Consider the following 19,548-nt stretch of genomic DNA (forward strand, 5'->3'; position numbering starts at 1 on the left):
TGTCAGACTACATTTCATGGCATACTTCTTAAATCGATATTGACAGCTATTAATTGTATCAAATGTTTGCTTGTCAAACTGACAAGGTGATGACAAATTTTGACGGGAATGTATGTAATAGCCAGTCCTCTGTTTTGGGGACATTCAATCCCTCCTCGGTGTGTGAACCCGGTGCCTCTTACACGTCTTTTTGCGTTTCTGTGGATCTTTCTCATTTCCATCATCACGGCAGCTCCAGAGGCTTGTTTCCCACTCGCTGCTGGTGCACGCTGGGTCAGGTTTTCTCAGCGTTACTGATATGATTGCTTTCGCTGTCCACTGGGGCACATCAATTCAAAACCAGCGGCAGGTCAGCTAACCGTCAGCTAATCTCTTCGCTGGTCACTGGACACGTTGCAGAGTAACGACTTCCTAACCTCAGCAAGGTCTAATATGCAACCCTGCCATGTTTTCACTTCAGCGTGTGATAGCCAGCTCTCAGGGTCAGTCAAGCGACTAATGGCGTGCCGTGACTACATCCAGACGCTTAACATTCGCGTGCTCGTACAAAATATCTGTCCAAGCCGTCGCTCTGCATACAAAGCATGGCTAGTGTCCGTTTACTTTTCCACGCAGGGAAGGAAGCCAAAACACTCTTTTCCTTTTTCCAAACGGTAGCCGGATAGATTTTTTTGTGTAGTTGTTTTCCTGCATTAAACCTGCAGTAGTGCGACGCACTGGGGTGCTCTCTGAACGGCAACATCTGTGTGTGATTGGCCCCTTTTTTTTTCTCCAGAGAAAATGCAAACACACACACACACACACACAGACACACTTGAGGGCCTGTATAAAGTGTTCTTTTGTTTTATTGTCGGCATCCCCGGGTTTCACATATGAGAACATTGCCGCAACCGCAAAGAATATAATAGGCTTCCTGTTCCATGTCTTGGACTTGGTGACATCATAGCCCTGCTGTGGGGCGCTAGGAGCCGTAAAACAGGTCATATGATGTAAAACACATTTGGTGAGGTTCGTAGAGACAGTGAGCGTCTTGTTAACCTCCGTGGTGATTTGAAAACGCTGTTTCTTAGAGCAGCAAGGGGGCAAAACGCTTCCTCAGATACCTCAGATGTCCAAGCACTCTTCGCAGCACATCAGCTCTCTTGTCACTCCTTTTCTGTTCGGCCTGAATCGGCAGCTCTGTCAGTTGTCAGTAAAGCGTGGGCTGACGACAGAAAACCTCCCGTTGCACCGCTGACGTTACCTACTCGTTCCGCGTCGTTCACTTCTTTTCATTTACTCCCTTCTACCATCAAGGGTTTTTCCTCTCTCCTCATCTTTATCGTTTTATCTTCTGGGCTTGCCTCCGTTTTGTTCCCTGCCATCCCTCTGTTTTAGCAGACCTATTTGTTTTTGTCAGTTACAGCATTTGGACCAATGGCTTGTCATATCCACAACCTCCTAATTGGTGTCACAAGGTGTCAGGGGGGCTGGGAGATCCCTGAAACCTGTCTCCTAACCCCGGAGAAGAGAGTTTGGAACAACAAATTCATCATTCTACGGTTTTTCACTGTAAATTAAGCAGGATAATAACTAGTATGATAACCAAAGATTTGTCAGAAAGTAGAGTTATCAGGGGTGACATAATGAGACGTAAATAACCGTATTTCAAAGATAGTTCTAGACCATATCACTGTGTCGGATGTGGGGGATGAGGAATTTTCCCTGTGGGGTGTTCTTTCTGGTTTGTATGTATTGGCACCAAAGGACAGGATAGACTTTGCCAGCTATGTGGTCATCAGTTCCCCTAAACCCACAGGAGTTTGTTTGAGTCTGCTCCATTTATAGAAAAATAAAGAGAGGAATTAGAGGGTGATGGTGTTTTGAGGTGCTCACAGCAATAGAACCACTGAGAGTTGAACTGTTGTTTTCGCATATGGAGAGAGTGCATTGCTATTAATGCTGATAAAAGTCAAATCAAAGGTATAATGCATCCATCTTTATGAGTTTTTGTTGCTAGAGGGCTGCCCGCACCTGTTTCAATGGTACCTCACCCTCATTTCTTTACATTTGCTTCTTCTTTCTTCCCCCTTGCCATCTTCTCCTCACTCACTTCTCCTGCGTGGCATGATACTAATGTCTCAACTTCGTGCTCTGCTGCACGCACACACACACACACACACACACACACACACACACACACACACACACACAAAGAAAACAACAAACAAGGAAAACCCAGAGTGTAGAAACGAGCAAAGCTGTTTCTCCCATCTTTTGTTTCCAGTCCTCTGGCGTCGCCTCTCGCAGCAGGTAGATGGGCTGGAGGTCTCCCCTGTGACATCACAGCTCTCTGCTCTCCTCATGGCGACTCAGGTTTCAGCAGTACGCATACTGGAAGGCTGACTCACTGTCCTTGAATTATATTTCGCTGTGAGGCCGCATGAGTTTGTGGTCAACAAGGGATGGATGTGAATTGGATTTAATATGGAGATCTGATATGAACCTGCATACATTCTCTGCTCTCTCCTCTCTTGCTGCAGCTTCTCATTTGCTTTGTAATCATAAACACTGGTCATTCATACAAAAAGAGTCCCACCCCCTTATTGCCTTTGCTTTAAATGATTTGTCCACACAGCGGCATGGCTCTATGGATGAAAATGTGGATACACCTCTCTATATCTCAACAACTAAAGGATTGCCAAAAACTATATTGTTCCTCTCACTTTTCTCCTAATTAAAACCTACATTTTTGGCCTTAAATAATATATAACAAAAGCTAGTAGACTGATTGCCTGGAAATATAGTATGCCCCAAAATGCCCCCAAAAATATTATTAAAACATGAATAATTAACTTGTTATCTAGTGCCCCGTGAAGTTAAAATATGAATGATCATCCATCACTTTTGAAGTATGTTCCCCCCAAAATGCCCACAAAAATATTATTAAAACCTGAATAATTCACTTTTTATCCAGTGCCCCGTGAATGATTGTCCATCACTTTTATTTTCATGTGTAGAACTGATCTCTGATCTACAGCTCATTGGGCCTCTGCTGTACTCTGATCACTGCTAATTGGCATAAACCAAGATGGTTGACAAGGTAAGTTGTATCAATTGTGGCAGTGATGGCATTTAGCTCAACGTTGAGCCTAGATATAGGATTGCATATGCTGTCGCCACTATGATGATTTTATTTAACCTCCTTTCTGACTTAATTTATTCAACAGATACTTGTGTAGCCCACAGCCCCCATTTCACCAAACCTAAAACTTTAAAAAAAACTATTTTTGATCAATGACATAACGGTTGAGACCCATTGGTTTAATGTTTGGATATGATAAAGTCCCATTAACAGAGTTTTGTAGGCTTCATTAATTCACTCACAGGCATGGGGACATGTATTTAATGTATAAGTTCATATGGGGAAACACACACATTCACAACTAAAGCTGAATCGTGCTCAGGAACCAGAGTGACGTGTTGCTCCTGAAACAAAGAGGATGAAGGGTATGATGATGATGATGATGATGAATGCACTCGGGAGATGGAAATATTAGAAATGCTGCAGTAGGGCGAGGAGGGCTGTGATTCAATTCTAAAGAGAGCTTCCCAGATTTCATTAAACCTGAGACTGCATTTTATGGAGAGTGTAAAATTCTCCTCAATAAACACAGGGACTGAGATTTCTCTTTATGGATCCCATTCTTCTCATTCCCCCAATTTCTTTCTTTTCTTCAATTTTCTTTTCGATCACTGCTTTGGCGGAGCTCCAACACCTAATCTTTTTCCTCGGCCTGCTGACTCTACACACAGCTTTACTACATTCCTGAGCCTCCTCACCTCTGTGTGCACACTACACCTTGCCGCCCAAAGGCTGTAATAGCCTTTACAAAGACCTCCCTGGAACATCCTCGCCCTCATGTTGCTTCAAGCCCTTCCAGTATTTAACCTCGCCCTCAAAGACCGCAGCCCTCCTGCTCTGGGTTATATTCTTTTATCTGTTCTTTGTAAACGCTGCACACACATACACGTGTGCAGCCACATTCTTTGTTTATTCGAGAGGGGATGGAGGCATGCCGGTGGTTTGAGCACTGTAAACAAGTCTTAAACTGATGTCTGCTGCAGTCTGGGTGATGTCATCCCGCGCGGCGGCCTGAGCCAAGCTCAACATTCTACGCATGCAAGCGGTAAAGAGGGTCGTCGCACGCGGCAAAGCGCATGACCAAAAAAAGGCAGTCCAGCGTTGGTCGTGGCATCAACAGTCTGGAGCAAACATCATTAGGCCAAGAGCTGTGAGTTGAGTTCGCTCAGACGGTCTTCGTTTAGACTCGTGAGGTCAGAGCTCATTCTTAGGCCTGGCTTAAGACCACTGCGCTGCCGTTCTCCGTCTTTTACCCTTCATTCCGATGCAGCTTCTTCTTGCCTTCCTTGTGGCTACCATTTACTTTTCATCCCTTTTTTTCCACACAAAGGAGCAGAGAAAAAAGAAATGTACCCTGCATAGCAGAATGATTAATTTCAGATAATGCTGTGGCAGACCGCAGCCGTTTTTTTTAAATCGATGACTAACTGTGAGCAAAGGTTAACGGTTGAGAGACGTCAATGGAGTTAAGAAGCGATTTGGACGACAGGGTGGCGGGGGGGGGAGAAGGACCTCTGTTGGTTGGCTTGGTTTTGCTCACCATTACAAGGCTGCTGTTAAAGCTAATGCAGTTAATGGACTTTTAGCAGATGACCTCACTATCTACCTAGCTATCCATCTATTTTAATTCTCTTCAGTTTTGGAGAAACATTCAACGTGCACAAGCAAATATATTTACATGCAAATGATGTGTGCAAATGAATAGTTCAGGCACAATGCAGCAAAACGCCAAACACACATGGATGCTGTTGGGAATACCAATCTGAAATAAATCTGTTTAATTACTCGTTCATGTTATTTATCCATCCAAAACAGATGCATGTGTTTATTATTGGTCTGGTCCTGCATATACAACCATGGAGAAAGAAGGAAATGATGTGTGTCAGAAATTCATCAATCCACAGATGTTTGGCAAAGCACTAGGGTAAGGAAATAAAGGTTATTTAAGTTACTGGATTATACTGTATACCGACAGTATATACCAACATAATATACACATATCATGCAGCACAAATGTTGTATTAATAAGAAATTAATGCGGGGATCACGTTATTATCAGCACTGAGGAGGAATAATTTACTGGTTGATATTGAATATTCAAATCCCACTGCCTCCACCAAGCAGCTTTAGCTCATGATTTCAGCATTTCTCATTTTCTCTTCAAGTCACACGATGAATCACAGCTTTCCTCACAGTACCCCTGTGCAAAACAGGCAAAAAAGAAGGCTTTGTTTTCATTTACTTTAATCAATAATGAGCTGAGCAACTTGCAGAGATTTCCCAAGGCAGTATGGGTAGCGTAGTCCCCGAGAGTCTCTGTCTCAGCGTAGGTCTGAGCTCCGTGCTCCCTGTCGGGGAACTAAGGGGATTGGATATGCCCCGCTAATGCTATTAGAGCTGCAGCTTTGGATTACTGTCTTTAAAGGAAAGGGGAAAAGGGTGTGAAACGTGAAAAGGGACTGCGCTGAGGGGTATATGTGTGTGTCAGAGAGATTTGGATGTTTATACATTAAACATACAGGAGAGATCAAAAAAAGGGGATGTTCCGACAGAGCATTGCACACTTCCAAATCACTAGTACTAATGCAAAGAGTTTTGGCCCTTAAGATACATCTGGGATTTGAGTTAATTAGTGTACTAATATGGCCACCGCATACTTATTTTTGGTCAAAGGAGAGATAGTTTTCTTGATAGGTGTTTTTTCACGAAGACCAAAGGATAAAGGACATTTTTTAGGCAGCAGCTGATGAATTTAGAGGGAACTGCTAAGAACAGTATTGTTGAAGCGCATACGGCTTGCTACATTTTGCTTTTGTATTTCCACGTGTGCGACAGCTTGGTCCTCCCTTAGTCAGTGTTGATATTAGAGAGCTTAGAGGAGGTCTTGGTATTGGGTAGCAAAGAAAGACTGTACAGCGGGTACGTTTGCTGGAGATCAATGGGAAAATGAGGAGCGTCGTCATGTAGGATAAGAAAAGCGATGCAGCACAGCCTGACAGCACAACCGAGTTTCAGAAGGTCAGCACCTTGTATTTTCTGAGCTTAAGGATTCTTTTTACATCCCTCCTGTAAAATATCCCATGGTAAGACAGGCACAGTAATGCAGTGTGTGTGGTGGAAAGACTCTGCTCTGCCCAATGGGATTCATCCCGTCTGCCTTCTGGGTTGATCTGCTGTGTAGATTGTGCATCTATGTATATGTACACATACAACGAGCTGCTGAAAAAGTGTGTGTGTGTGTGTGTGTGTGCCTTTAGGGGAGGACGCTCAGACTTTGAATTATAAGATGAAAATAAAAAAGTGTTCTAAATCATTAAACAACATCATCTGGCAAGAAATATGGCCATTTGAATACGTAGAGTGTGAGTCGTGGGCTGACATTCACCACAAGCACTATTAATTCATGAGGCATTTGTTTGTTCAATCAAACAGAAGGTCTCAATTTCATATTGCCCCGGGGCTGCTGCAGGTGGTGTTTTGGGGGTTTTTCTCACCGCAACAAAAGTAACAGTTTGATTTTACGAGTCAAACTTTTGGTACAAGAGCAAGCAGCAGACATGGGTCAGGTGTACAAGGAATCTACTCCTCTGTTAGTGATTGCTGTGTTACGGAATCTTCTCTAAGTTTGTTTATGCAGCTGGATTTGGCCATTCGTCTCCATATAAAAGGAAACGTTCAGGAATCAGGAAACGTTTATTGCCATAGTATGTTGTACATACATGGAAATTGTCTTGGCGGAAGGTGCATGAAGACAGTACAATAAAGACAACATAGTGCAAATGAGATAAAAATAGAATAAAATAAAAGTATAATAAAATATAAAATATAGTGTTTAGTTGTTTTTTGATGCGTTAGTAGGATACCGTTCTTGGCAATTAAAAAGTGTGTGCATCTCTTCCATCAAAGCAGTTTTGTTCTGTAAATGTTTAAACTACTAGAAACAATATAAAAAAACAATTTTTCTCTTTCTTTGTCATAACTTTGCTTTCCCCAGGCCTCTCTGATAATCCTTATCGAGCCTTAACACACAATTACACGTTTTTCAGCGGCATTCCTGTTATGAATATTTACCAACTATAAGTCACCGAGGGCAATCTGCTGAGAACTGTTAACTCCCACCCTGTTTCATGTCTATGCATGATTTTGTCTGTAGGCTTCTCTCTGCATGTGCATGTGCGTGTGTATTATTTATCGGTATACTCTCCTTTAGGCTGGGTCAGGCATTTCAGCGAAACCCAAGAGTAATGTCATCAGAGATGTCAACATCTCTCCCACGTACACAGCCTGACCTGTAGATTAATATGCAAAGTGATTTGGCTTTCTCATATCACTATTTATCTTTGTGGGGTTTTGAGGTTTTCAAAGAGAATTAGGTCTTCCTCATTCCTCACAATCGATAGGCAGCACAAGCTCTTTTTGCAATGTTGGGTTCGTGGCTGCACTCAAAAAACACATGTTTAGTCTATACATCGCACTGTGGCTTTGCAGAAAGCATACAGTATACACACAAAAGTAACCACAACAACGTTGCAGCCAAATTGTATGGCTTTCTTTGAGTGGGGTCAACAAGGAATTTTCTTCTATCCAACACACAATTTGGGGGAGTCGGGAGCAGCGGTGCTAAACGGGTTGTCAAACTGACAGTCAGAGGACGGTGAGTTTATTCGGCTGCACATATTTAACCGAAGCAAATAGAGGTTTTGGGATGGCTTTCTGATTTGCCGACACCTTTCATCCCACAGACTCCCATTACGTAGAGCAGGAGGGGTTTTTTTATGCCTCAGGATTTCCCCTCATGTAATATAGAGTGTACTATGTATATATTTCATGTAGGACAGGACCACAATTAATGAACCGTATCAGAACAAGGCAGGAGCCTACAGTACCGGTGTAAAATCCAAACCCAAACCAATGTAAGAGAAGTCTTAGGGTAGTAATAATTACCACAGCAGCTGGACCACCACCATCATGCGAAACCCAAATCAATGGTCATTGCGCTTTAGGGGAGCTGCCATGTTCTTGACAAATAGTTCCAATGAGTGGTGAGCTGTGTGTGTGTGTAGTGGTTGGTTTTAATGTCTTTAATGTCTCTAATGAACAGTGGCACACTTGTGGACACCTGCTGTTGCCATTAGTCCCAAAGCACACACTAATCAAGGTGGCTTTCAAATCGATGCAGGTTATTCACTGTCCCTAAACTCAAGCACCCTCACACGGAGCACATGATAGCCTCTCGAGATATATGCTTCTTCCAGAGGCCAAAGAAACGCCACAAAAAAAAGACCTTTTTGTTCATTCAACGCAGGTTTCTTTCAAGCAGAGCATTGGGTGCCTGGAGGAGCAGTTGAACTTAATGGCTCATTCTCTGCAGATTTAGGAGAACAGCAAGTCTGAAATTAAAAAACCCCGCAAAGGACAAACAAGGCTCATATCACAAAATGTCGCCTGCCACCTTGTCCACATCTTACTCTGCTCTCTTTCCCTTTTGGTGCCGAGCTCCCTGCTTAAATCATCCCCATAAGAATTTCAACAATCAATGTTCAGTGAATCCCAGTTCCTACCTGTTCCCATGGCTACTGGGAGGAGAGAGGACTGAAAAGTGGGAGATTTTAAACTGCATTTTTTAACTCCACGGGTTCTTCCTGGCTCCAGTGGCATTGTAGTACCACGCATCTTGCTGTCAGTATCAAAAGGCCTTAAGGTCAGTTATTGTATAGCAGCATGGGGGGAGTGGAAGACACAGGGGAAGAAACAGCGATGATAGCTGCAAGAAAAAGAAAAAGAATACTTGGTGGTTAAAGATGAAGTGTTGGGGGTCACGAGTGCAAGAGTTGCTACAAGACTCAGCTATGAGTCGCTGATTTACAGGGCCAGAAAAAAAACGTCCTAAAAGGCCTTACACCCACTACGTCGCCATGGGAGACGGTTGAGAGGAGATCCCATCTCCTTTTCTCCCTCATCTCTCTCTCTCTCTTTCCCTCTCCCTTTCTCTGTCACTTTTTCTGCCAATCAACTACCCCTCATCCCACTGAGCTCTTATCATCATTCTGAATCAGGCTCTAAATAACAGTTCAAACCAACCTCCAGGAAGGTGAATAATGATGAAAAATGAAATAATTACACTAGTGGGCAGAGTGAGTCTCGCTTTCTTTCTGCATGCATACATGCACACACATTTCCCGTTCATTGTACGGCTTAGTCCAGCTTCCTTGTTGCTAATGTCACTCAAATGTGTGTTATCGAAAGGACGCAGGTCTTCGTGCACTAGCACAAAGGGTAGTAGGGAAGACCCCAAGCGGAGGAACCAAAGCCATCAGAGACATAGACAAGTATGAGGATGCATGTGCGTACACACACTCCGTTCTAGTGTCGACCTCTATTCCCACTGACAATACACCATAGCATCTTTTTATCTCAGAGGGCAGGGGCAACAGGTAGTGATAGTATCTCTACATTTTGTTTTGTATTAGTCCAGTCACAAAATGCTAAAAAGACACAGGAGTGGAAAGCATTTGATAATCAAAAGCTCTTTCATAGTGTTCATTTAGGGAGTCACTGTCTTGTCCTGGTTGAGGAGTGCAAGGTCAGAGGGCAAAGCAGAAAGTGCCACCCAGTCAGACACTGATCCTACACCACTCACGCTTTGTTCGTTATCTTTACATTAATGTTAGGAGACCACACATTGGATGTGATTGGATCTTGTGTTGCAGCGAGAGGACCTGCTCCTCCTCGACGCCAGTTTCCGGCTAATAGAAATCTTTCCTTTTGTATCTAACAAGAATGATAAAACGTAATGTTCTTCCTGATGTTTGTCAGTTGTTCTTCCGGCCTGTGGGCCGACAGAACTGCACCTGCCTTTGAAAACGCAGCGCTGTTACTTGACCTGTGATCTGACAAATAAACGAGAAAAGTCGTTTGGCTGAATTCTTCCAGACGTCCACAACCGGGCTTCCAGTGTGTTTGATGCATTCGTTCCTTCTCTCTTTTCACATTATATGTATATCATAGTTAACTTTTTCAGAATACATTGGGCTACAGGCTATGGAGCTACACGAGCGAGAGGGTTTCGGGGAGAGAGAGTCTGTTGCTAGGGCAACCAGAGCCGCGGTGCTCGTCATCATGAGGCTTCATCTGTATAGTGTGTGTGTGTGTGTGTGTGAGCTCACCCTCCTCTCTCCAGACAGGAGGCGAGGACATCCCTCTCCACCACTGTGCCAACACAGAGAGAGGGAGAGAGAGAGAGAGCGAGAGAGAGAGAGAGAGAGAGAGACGGAGAGAGAGAGAGAGAGAGAGAGAAGCCCCATAATGCACTGCACGCTGCAGGGCTGAAGTCGTGCAGATTCATCAGTTCCTGTTGGGGAGGATTGTGTGTGAGCGTACACACACACACTCGTACACCCGGATCGAGCGCAGCTGAAACACACAGACAACCAGGCAGGTAAGGCAGCTTTTCTCTGACCGTGGGGACAGCGACGGACTTTACAAGACGATCTGTGTCTGTGTGTGTCGGTCCGCTGCTGCCTCTTGATAGGAGCAGAGGGGATAGTTGCTCCGAAGAGATGACAGGGCATCATTAATATATCTGACATGTTGTGATTCCGACAACTTCTCTGCCTGTTGCTGGTGGTTTTTCTCACTCAGAAGTTTGGGATGGTTGAAAAGTAAAGATAGATTTTAAATATCTTGTATAAATGTTGAATGTGTGGCTTTGTTTGGTTTGGTTTTGTGCTAGTTTTGTCCCCCCTGCAGCTCGCAGACTGTGTTTATCTGTAGGTGATTTGAATAGGCTGGAAAGGTCTTTGCATGGATTTCCATTTTGGGATCACACTTACTCATTCGGATGACTGTTTGTACCTTTCCATGAACATTGGGGACAGTACAGCCTGTTCGGGTTAGTTGAAAATGCCGTTTTTCCTAAAATATTCAAATGAGAGCATAAGGAATTCAGAAGTGATATGGAAAGTTTGCATGTTTAATCTCTAAATGTTTAGTTATTGTTGCATTACTTGGTAGGACATGTTTCATGCATAATCGTTTAAATATATGTATATTATCCCAATGTAGCTGTAAAAGCAGTTAAACCGGTTCATTATACATTCCCATTTAATTATGACCATCACTGATATGCTTTGGATTTAGTTAGCAAAGATCTTTGTTATTCAAACTTAACACACAGTAGTTGGTCAAATTTCTACAGACACCAATAAACCAGTCCTGTTTATTGAATTACATACTACATGTTGTGCCCAGCGACACACAAGTGCCAGCTGATGGGTGCTTCAAAGCGTGGCAACTCCTTAACGGGTCAGATTGTGGTTTAACGGCCACTGAGGCCAGTGACCATATCTGCTGCGTCAGAGACACAGACAGGCTGGGATATGCGATTGCGAGAGCTTGAAGCAGCGACTCTTAGACTTAGATTACCCCAGTACTGCAATAGGAAGTTTCCATCCACCACCCATGGGACCCTATCATGACATCATGTTTTCAACTGTCACAGTGGTAGATTGTAGTGAGGGCCAAGAGTGAGCAATTGGTTGCAAGTAAAACTCAATGCTTTCTTAATTAAACCTTACTTTCAGAAGGTCATCCGTAGAAATCACGCAGGAAAACGTTTTAACACACCTTGCATTATGATTTAAATAAAAATACAGCTCAGGTCAATTTTATTTATATTACCTTTAATCAAAGTCTCACAGGAGCTTTGAGAGGGTTTTACTTGTGTGTCTTAATCCTTTTGAATATGTGTATATATTGTGGATTTGGGAAGCTGAACACTAACAAACTGTGCAAAGTGCTTTTGCACTTCAGAAGATGAAATGCCAAAAAGCCTTAATGCAGATCAGACAAAAGCATCTTTTGAATATTCAGTTTGTCTCCATCCAGCTCTGAGAGAGCACAGCTTCTCTGCACATCTGCACTTCCCTGCACAAAGCCACATGTCAGAATGGAGAGGATCCTCTTTTTCATTATGGTTACTTTCGTTAACAGCTACCCTTCATCTGTGTTGTTGCATGATGGAATTATCCAGCAGACACCTAGCCGACAGAAGCATCTATATCTCTGCCTCAGCTTAGTAATAATTCAGTGTCTGAGTTCAAGAGACTCAAAGCTATGTCTTTATACTTTGGTCATCTGGGTATATACGGTAGAGTCTTTAAAGGGAGTATTTTGGTTCAGGTTGCAGCTGGAAAAGAAATAGAAGAGTAGAAGGATTTATGTTAATCCAAAAAATAAAAGTTACCATTGCTCTTTTATTAGTGTGTTTAGGAGCTTTTTGACCAATGGCCATTCACACATTGCACTATTGGTCTGTTATAAAGCTCTGTGCTGACAGATTTTCCGCTGAGGTCACATCTCGGGGCCCCTAGAATTGGTACCAGAACACAAAGCTGTTCAGACCAAGAAGAACAGATTCAGAAACTGGGCAAATCATCAGTTCTAGCTTAACTAAGGTACCAGTACCACAAACGCATGAGTGGTTTAAAGATCATCTGTTTCATCATTGTACTTTGGGTTCTCAACAATGGAGCAGAGGTCTGATACGAACGGTGGAAACCTCTCAGACTCACACTGGGTTGCTCTGCTGGATTTTCCATTCTGTAAGATCCTTCTTCAGGTTCTTTCCCCTCTTGCGCCCGGGCTCCGGCTTTGCCTGGCAACTGTATCAAAGGTGATATATGGATCCACATCTTCTTATTAAACTCTAACTCGTCTTGGCTTTGTACTTTTCCCTCGAACGTTTTTCCTCATCAATGTGATTAATTATCTGGAACAGAAGGGACACGTGTTAGGTCTCGTTTTGAAACGTCAAGAATGAGTGAGAGACACTGCATTGGGTGGAAAGTCCTTTTTTGCTCTCTCCTTTCCTTGTGCACAGGCATCAGCAGAGCAGAAAGCAGGAACCTTAGTGTGCATTAAATTATCTGCAATGGCAGCAATTATCCGCAGGTCCAACACCCCTCACTGTGCCTGCTGGTGGAAAGTAAAATTTACTCAAGTACCTAGATATGATTCTAAAGTAGGCCTACTTGTTATTTACTTAAATATTCCCATTTAATACCACTCTGCTCTTCCACCTCACTTCGTCTCAGGGAGAACAAGTACTCTGCGGTTTCATTTTTAAAAAGCGTACTTATTTAATTTACAGCATAATGCAAACAAAATTGGACTACAGAAGTACTTTAAATTGGTCATGGCTACACTTACATATTGCGATGCTGCTTATAAATATATATACAAATTAAATATATAACAAATAATCCAATTACATGAAATGATATGTGCTTAAAACACTCCAGAGTGAGGACTAAGTGTATTTCATATTCAGCACTTATTTTTTACATAAAGCACCACTAAAATATCTCGTTATGAATGGCTGTGTGTATTGTCAAACATTTTTATCATGAGTACCAACCCACGGAAATGATCACGTGACCCAGCCTTTACCCCCCAGCTTTGCAAAGCATTTAAGGACTGTTTTTGTGTTTGTGTACACAACAGTACTTTTTTGTTTCCCTCAAACTTTTAGCAGGCCTGCCAAATATATTGCTAATACAGCTTGTTTCTGGTATCCAGAAGAAGCCAACGCATCTGTAAATGCAAGTTTAACTTTATTTTGCTTAGTATTTACTTAATTCAATGAAAATCACATTTGTTCTGCAGTTACCAATTGGACTGGAAGAAGACATCATTTAGAGTGAGTCTAAATTCAGCTGAGAAATCAAAGACTTCTTCAAGCAAGACACCAAATCCGTAGTGTTTCCTTTAAATACTTAAACAATGCTGTTGGAGAAGATCAAGGAGGAGCGTCTCATTCCCAATTCACCAGAATCCTGGACGACAACTGCAGGTCCTTTTTTGGGCACATGCTGTTGACTTGTAAGTCAGAAATTCCATATTACAGGAGTCTGTAGTGCGTTGCTTTCACTCTATGAACGAATTGATAAATATTTATAGAAGCTGGAGTTAAACATTAACACTTAGAGCAGCACAGAGATCCATCATGGGTGCATTTGAGGGCAGGCTGCAGGCTGCCGTTCAATCAACACCGTCCCCCTTTACACAACCACACCGATCCAGTGAAAGCACCGTGATGTATAGCAGCCACAAGTCAGTGCTGTGAGTCACATGGTAACACCCACATGACACACACACACACACACACACACAGACACTCACACCTGCTCACGTAGATACACATGCACCTGACGCAGTTTTTGATTGAGTTAGACGCCATGGCAACAGAGCTGTGACTCTCGCTTGTCCTGTGAGTGGACTGAAGCTGTGGAGGAGGGAGGAGAAAGAGCTACCAGCTAGCTCGGCCGCACAAGTGCAGCTATTATTACACCCAATCTCTCCTTCACTGTCCTCTGCTTTTCACTGGTATCTACAAGCATCTGTTTATTTAAGTTAAAATGAATAATAATAACTCAGCGAAGCAGAAGGTGCAGAGAAAAGGTGAGAGAGTGCATGTATTTTCTCATTTGAAAACAAACCAAAAACACAGACAGACATAGAAACAGGCCGTGCAAGGTAAGACGACCTAGTGACACGGACCAAATGCACAAGGAGAGCAGGCTGATGACACACAGGTGGAATAAACCAGGGCGGAGCGGAAAGCCACAGCAGAAAGGTGGGAGAAGACACAAAGCCACACTTAAAACAAGGGGAGATTGATCTGGACACCGGACACTAAACCAGCAACACAAGACCGATATTAATATATTTTTCTTCTGACATCATTGCACTCTCACCCGCTGCGTCGCTTTGTTTCAATCACACAGCAAAAACTATTTAACTTCTGTCTTTGCCCCCCCCGCACCCCCCCACTCCCCCACCCCTTTAAGACTTTGTCTACTGTTCTATTTCATTTTTTTTTGCCTCACAGTTAGTTCTCCTCCTCCCTGTTCCTGTCAGTTGTGTTTTATGACGGCAGTGGTACTGATAAGCCGAGCGGGGGCTGGGGGGCTGCAGGTGGACGGGTCTCACAAGCAGCATCTGTAGGAGATTTACTGCCTGCAGATACAGATGGTGGAGCCGCTGCAAGGAGGAAAACGGGGGGAGACGGAGTTGTTGGATTGGTGCAGGTGAATTGCTTTTGAATCTTGGGTAGCATTTTCACGGTCTGGTTGTCAGCATTTGTTAACATACCCGCATGCACGCAGTGTGGAATTGTGGGAATGTGGTTGTTGACGGTGGAAGTTTGTCTGAGTTAAGTTCCCTCCTTTAGCACGCCATCCATGCGTGAACTGCGAAAGGTGAACTTGCAGCCCGCTGTGCACAAATGACGTGTGACATATTAGGCTGCGCTGCCTTAAATGGAGACCAGTGCATCTGAATACGGTAGGCCTCTGACAAGAGGGAAGGAGAGAGGGAGAGGGAAGTAGCAAGGAAGTGAAGGGAGGGGAGGGGAGGATAAGAGCCAAGGGAGGTGGAGAGCAGAGGAAGGAGGGGGGGGGGGGGGGAAGGGGAGAGGAGGGGGTAGTGACAGAGGGCGTGAAAGGTAGGCGAGCCGCAAAGCAAGCATGTGGTTTCCACTTTTCACTCTCCCCTCAGCAGCAGTCCGATGAGTCCTTGCAGAGACACAGTAAGTCTTTGCTGTTTACTCTGTGCATGCGCGGCACTTTTGTGCTTGTTAAGACGCAAGACTGATCTGTCCCGTCTTGAATTTCGCTTTTCCGTTTTTTCGGTCTTGGAATTTCTTTATTCACCATCTGGATGTTGACTGGGATGTGTTTGAGTGAGTGAGTTACACGTCTGCTTGAGCGTGTGTGCCCATATGCAGAAGGCGGCTAACGTGGGGGTAGCTTGAGGCGGGACAGTTTTAATGTGGAAAAGGGAGCTGAGCGGACAAAAGAATAGGTAGTGTAAGTTTAATGTCCCGTTTCTTGGAGACCACTCTGCCTCTCTCTCTCTCTCTCTCTCTCTCTCTCTCTCTCTGTCTCTCTCTCAGACCACGCTGAAATCAATGCTGTGTGACTACAGTTAACGCTAAAGATATGCAGTCACGTTCATGGACTAATGAATCAGTACGCACAGCGGCTCTCTCAGGCGTGAGCAGCCCTGCACTCCCCCCGTGTGATGACTGCACTACTGGTGTTTACACTACAGCTGCCTTCAGGAAAACATTAAACTCCCGCTTTACCCGGGCCGTCAGGCAAAAACATGACCAAATGTGCCACTCACAAAATGATCAATGATATTTGTATATTGTAGAAAGGTTTAGTGAAGTGGTAAAAGTGGTTTGCCTAAAATGTCCCATTTTTCTATAATAAAGTCTCCATTGGGAAAGTAAACAAGTAATGTTTAATAATTCAGTTCTATTTCTGTCAGTGTTTCCCCCCCAAAAAGCTCTGAATGGGAATAAATATTGACAGAATGTGGACTGAATACATTATGGATCGGAGAGAGATGCTTTCGTGAATGCTGCTTTCATGGAGAAAATAACAGTCAAACAACTAAAGAGGTCCCTGTATTGTAAAATTGGAGCATTAGCGGGGATTGTTTGTTTTTCAAAAAAAGCTTCATAAGTATAACAAATGATTTCTCTTTACATTCTGAACACCTGCACTGTGCTTGACTGAGCATTAGTGTCATGATGCCATTACTGCATTTACTTCCTAGGCAGGAAGTTGTGGTGATATTTGTCACCTGTCACTGATTACATTTTTATCAGTTGTGAAAGAGGAATGCCTCTATTTTTCACCTAAAAAGCTTAAATTAGTTATTTTACTTCTTTTTTTAAATGAATTATGCTCATCAAAAACATTCTTTTTTTATTAAATGTCTCTGCACCCTTTGCTGACCTTCATCACATCAAGGCTACGCTTTCTATGGCTACAAACATGACGCCCTGCGGTGGTTTGATGCTGAAAGACATTTTCTCATATATGTACATATATATATATTATGGAAGCCCATTTCCGCCACAAAAAAAAAAAAAAGAAGGGTTAGAAAGTCGAAATTATGACTTAAAAAGTCGAAATTATGACTTAAAAAGTCGAAATTATGACTTAAGAAAGTCGAAATTATGACTTAAAAAGTCGAAATTATGACTTAAAAAGTCGAAATTATGACTTAAGAAAGTCGAAATTATGACTTAAGAAAGTCGAAATTATGACTTAAAAAGTCGAAATTATGACTTAAGAAAGTCGAAATTATGACTTAAAAAGTCGAAATTATGACTTAAGAAAGTCGAAATTATGACTTAAGAAAGTCGAAATTATGACTTAAAAAGTCGAAATTATGACTTAAGAAAGTCGAAATTATGACTTAAGAAAGTCGAAATTATGACTTAAAAAGTCGAAATTATGACTTAAAAAGTCGAAATTATGAGATAAGATATGCGCATGCGCAGCTTCCGTGACGCGGTCACAACGTCGCTGGTTTTGCAATGTATACGCTATCCTTTGTGATGTTGATTCATACACGGAAATTAATACTGTTAGTAATCAGCGATGTGTTTTCTGTATTCCTCAAAGGGGGATGACGTTACAGCAACATCAACATAGCTACTGGTTTTTGAACCTACTGGTTTGACTACGCGTGCGTGTTTGTTTTGCCCCGACAGCGGCAGATGTTGTCTGCCTCGGTCACCTGATCTGTCACACATTCGCAAACATATTGCTGAAAATGTTCAAAATGCATCCCATATCCAATGCAGCGATTACGATTGTATAAGTGAGCACTACATCACTGCCACGTATAAAGAAATACAGAACATACAAGAACATACATTTATTAAAAGATCGCCGCAACCTGGATTCGACCCATGCAGTCGAGCAAAGCAGAAACACTTTATAAGACAGCGGCGCTACGCCGTCGGCCAACCGAGCTGTCCGGTGCGGCTGCTGATTTCAATACGTCTTATTAAGTTGCACATCGTCAGTGGCAAGAAAACCTTTTGGTTCAGGGTGAGCCAAGACAACTGGTTTGGTGGCGTATCATGGAACACTTCCAAACATGTGTATCGATACTTTTTTCGCGAGGCTGCAGCCTGGAACCACCGAAACATTTGGACATAAGAGGATTTTATGTTCAGACGGTCATACAGTGACGTGCATCACAGACATTTAAGAAAGTAATTCAAGAAAATATATATTAATGAAAGATCGCCACAACCTGGATTCGAACCATGTCGAGCAAAATAACAACATATCCAGGACGGATGCCTTACGCCATCGGCTACTGGAGCTTAGAGGCTTTACGACTGTTTTTTGTACTTGTCAAATAATTGCACATAGTCAGTGGCTAGAAAAACGTTTGACCTTTGGAAGCTGCGCATGCGCATATCTTAAGTCATAATTTCGACTTTTTATCTCATAATTTCGACTTTTTAAGTCATAATTTCGACTTTTTAAGTCATAATTTCGACTTTCTTAAGTCATAATTTCGACTTTTTAAGTCATAATTTCGACTTTCTTAAGTCATAATTTCGACTTTTTAAGTCATAATTTCGACTTTTTAAGTCATAATTTTGACTTTCTCACCCTTCTTTTTTTTTTTTTTTGTGGCGGAAATGGGCTTCCATAATATATACATATACATATATATGTGTATATAAAAATATGTATATATCTATATATGGATTAGACCAAGCAGTGAAAATAAAGTGATTCAATCCGACAATCACAATCCCTGAATGTTGACAGAAGTTTTTTGGGGACCCAAATTATGAATATGTATGGTGGATGATCAAAACGATAACCTTAGTTTTAGCTTTTCTGTTTTTCTATATGCTGGTGCTACAATACACAGTGCGTCTATCTTCATAGTCCCCGTGGTTTTGATTACACAGCCCCTTCTGATCTCAACACCCTTGTCTCTCTTTCACAGTTTCACATCCTCAACCCTCTCCGCCTCATTCGCTGTAATTCTGCTTTTATTTTATACTTCACTCACATTCTCTGCCCGCGTCTGACTCTCGGTGGGTTTGAAAAAGCTTCTCTGCAGATCAGAGCAGGCAGATCTACAAGGTCATTAGAGTATAGCACAGCGAGAGCACAGAGGCCCTCCGATGCATTTCACAGCAGAGGAATCCGACTGCGTGCGCGAGAAGGAGGAGATTATGAGGGAGATAAAGCTGTGAGGAGAGAGGAGACCTGGTTACCTGCAATTCACTGTGTCGATTCTCGAAAAATTCCCTTTTCTACGCATTTGTCCTCATTTCCCCCCCCCCCACCTTTTCGTTTCGTCGGCCAACTAATCTGTCCTTTAGAAGTGACGTCATCTCCCTGTCGGGGCCTCAGCCCGGCACGCGGCAATCTGTGGAATGCAGATGAGTCGTGCCTTTGTGTGTGTGTGTGTGTGTGTGTGTCTGCATAATGACAAGAGCACCCAAATACCCCGGATTCACATTATTCAATTATCGAGCAAAAAAAGAAGATGGGCCGGATGCTCTGATCAAGGTGACAGCAGGAGGA

The 19,548-nt window shown here is 42.9% G+C and overlaps 1 protein-coding gene across 5 annotated transcripts in view; it reads left to right on the forward strand.

Moving 5' to 3' along the window:
- The first annotated feature begins 10,423 nt into the window (after positions 1-10,423).
- Positions 10,424-19,548, forward strand: part of LOC119209393 (muscleblind-like protein 1) — a 66,335-nt gene continuing 57,210 nt past the window's right edge. For 3 of the 5 annotated variants that reach the window (XR_009955916.1, XM_062561185.1, XM_062561189.1), the window contains exon 1: positions 10,424-10,562. The gene's annotated coding sequence lies outside the window, so the exon portion shown is untranslated. Of the gene's footprint in view, positions 10,563-13,789; positions 14,006-15,634; positions 15,714-19,548 lie in introns of those variants that run through there. The other 2 variants (XM_062561186.1, XM_062561187.1) reach the window with 2 other exon arrangements.

This window comes from Pungitius pungitius, chromosome 3, assembly GCF_949316345.1.
Source record: "Pungitius pungitius chromosome 3, fPunPun2.1, whole genome shotgun sequence".
Classification (NCBI taxonomy): Eukaryota; Metazoa; Chordata; class Actinopteri; order Perciformes; family Gasterosteidae; genus Pungitius; species Pungitius pungitius.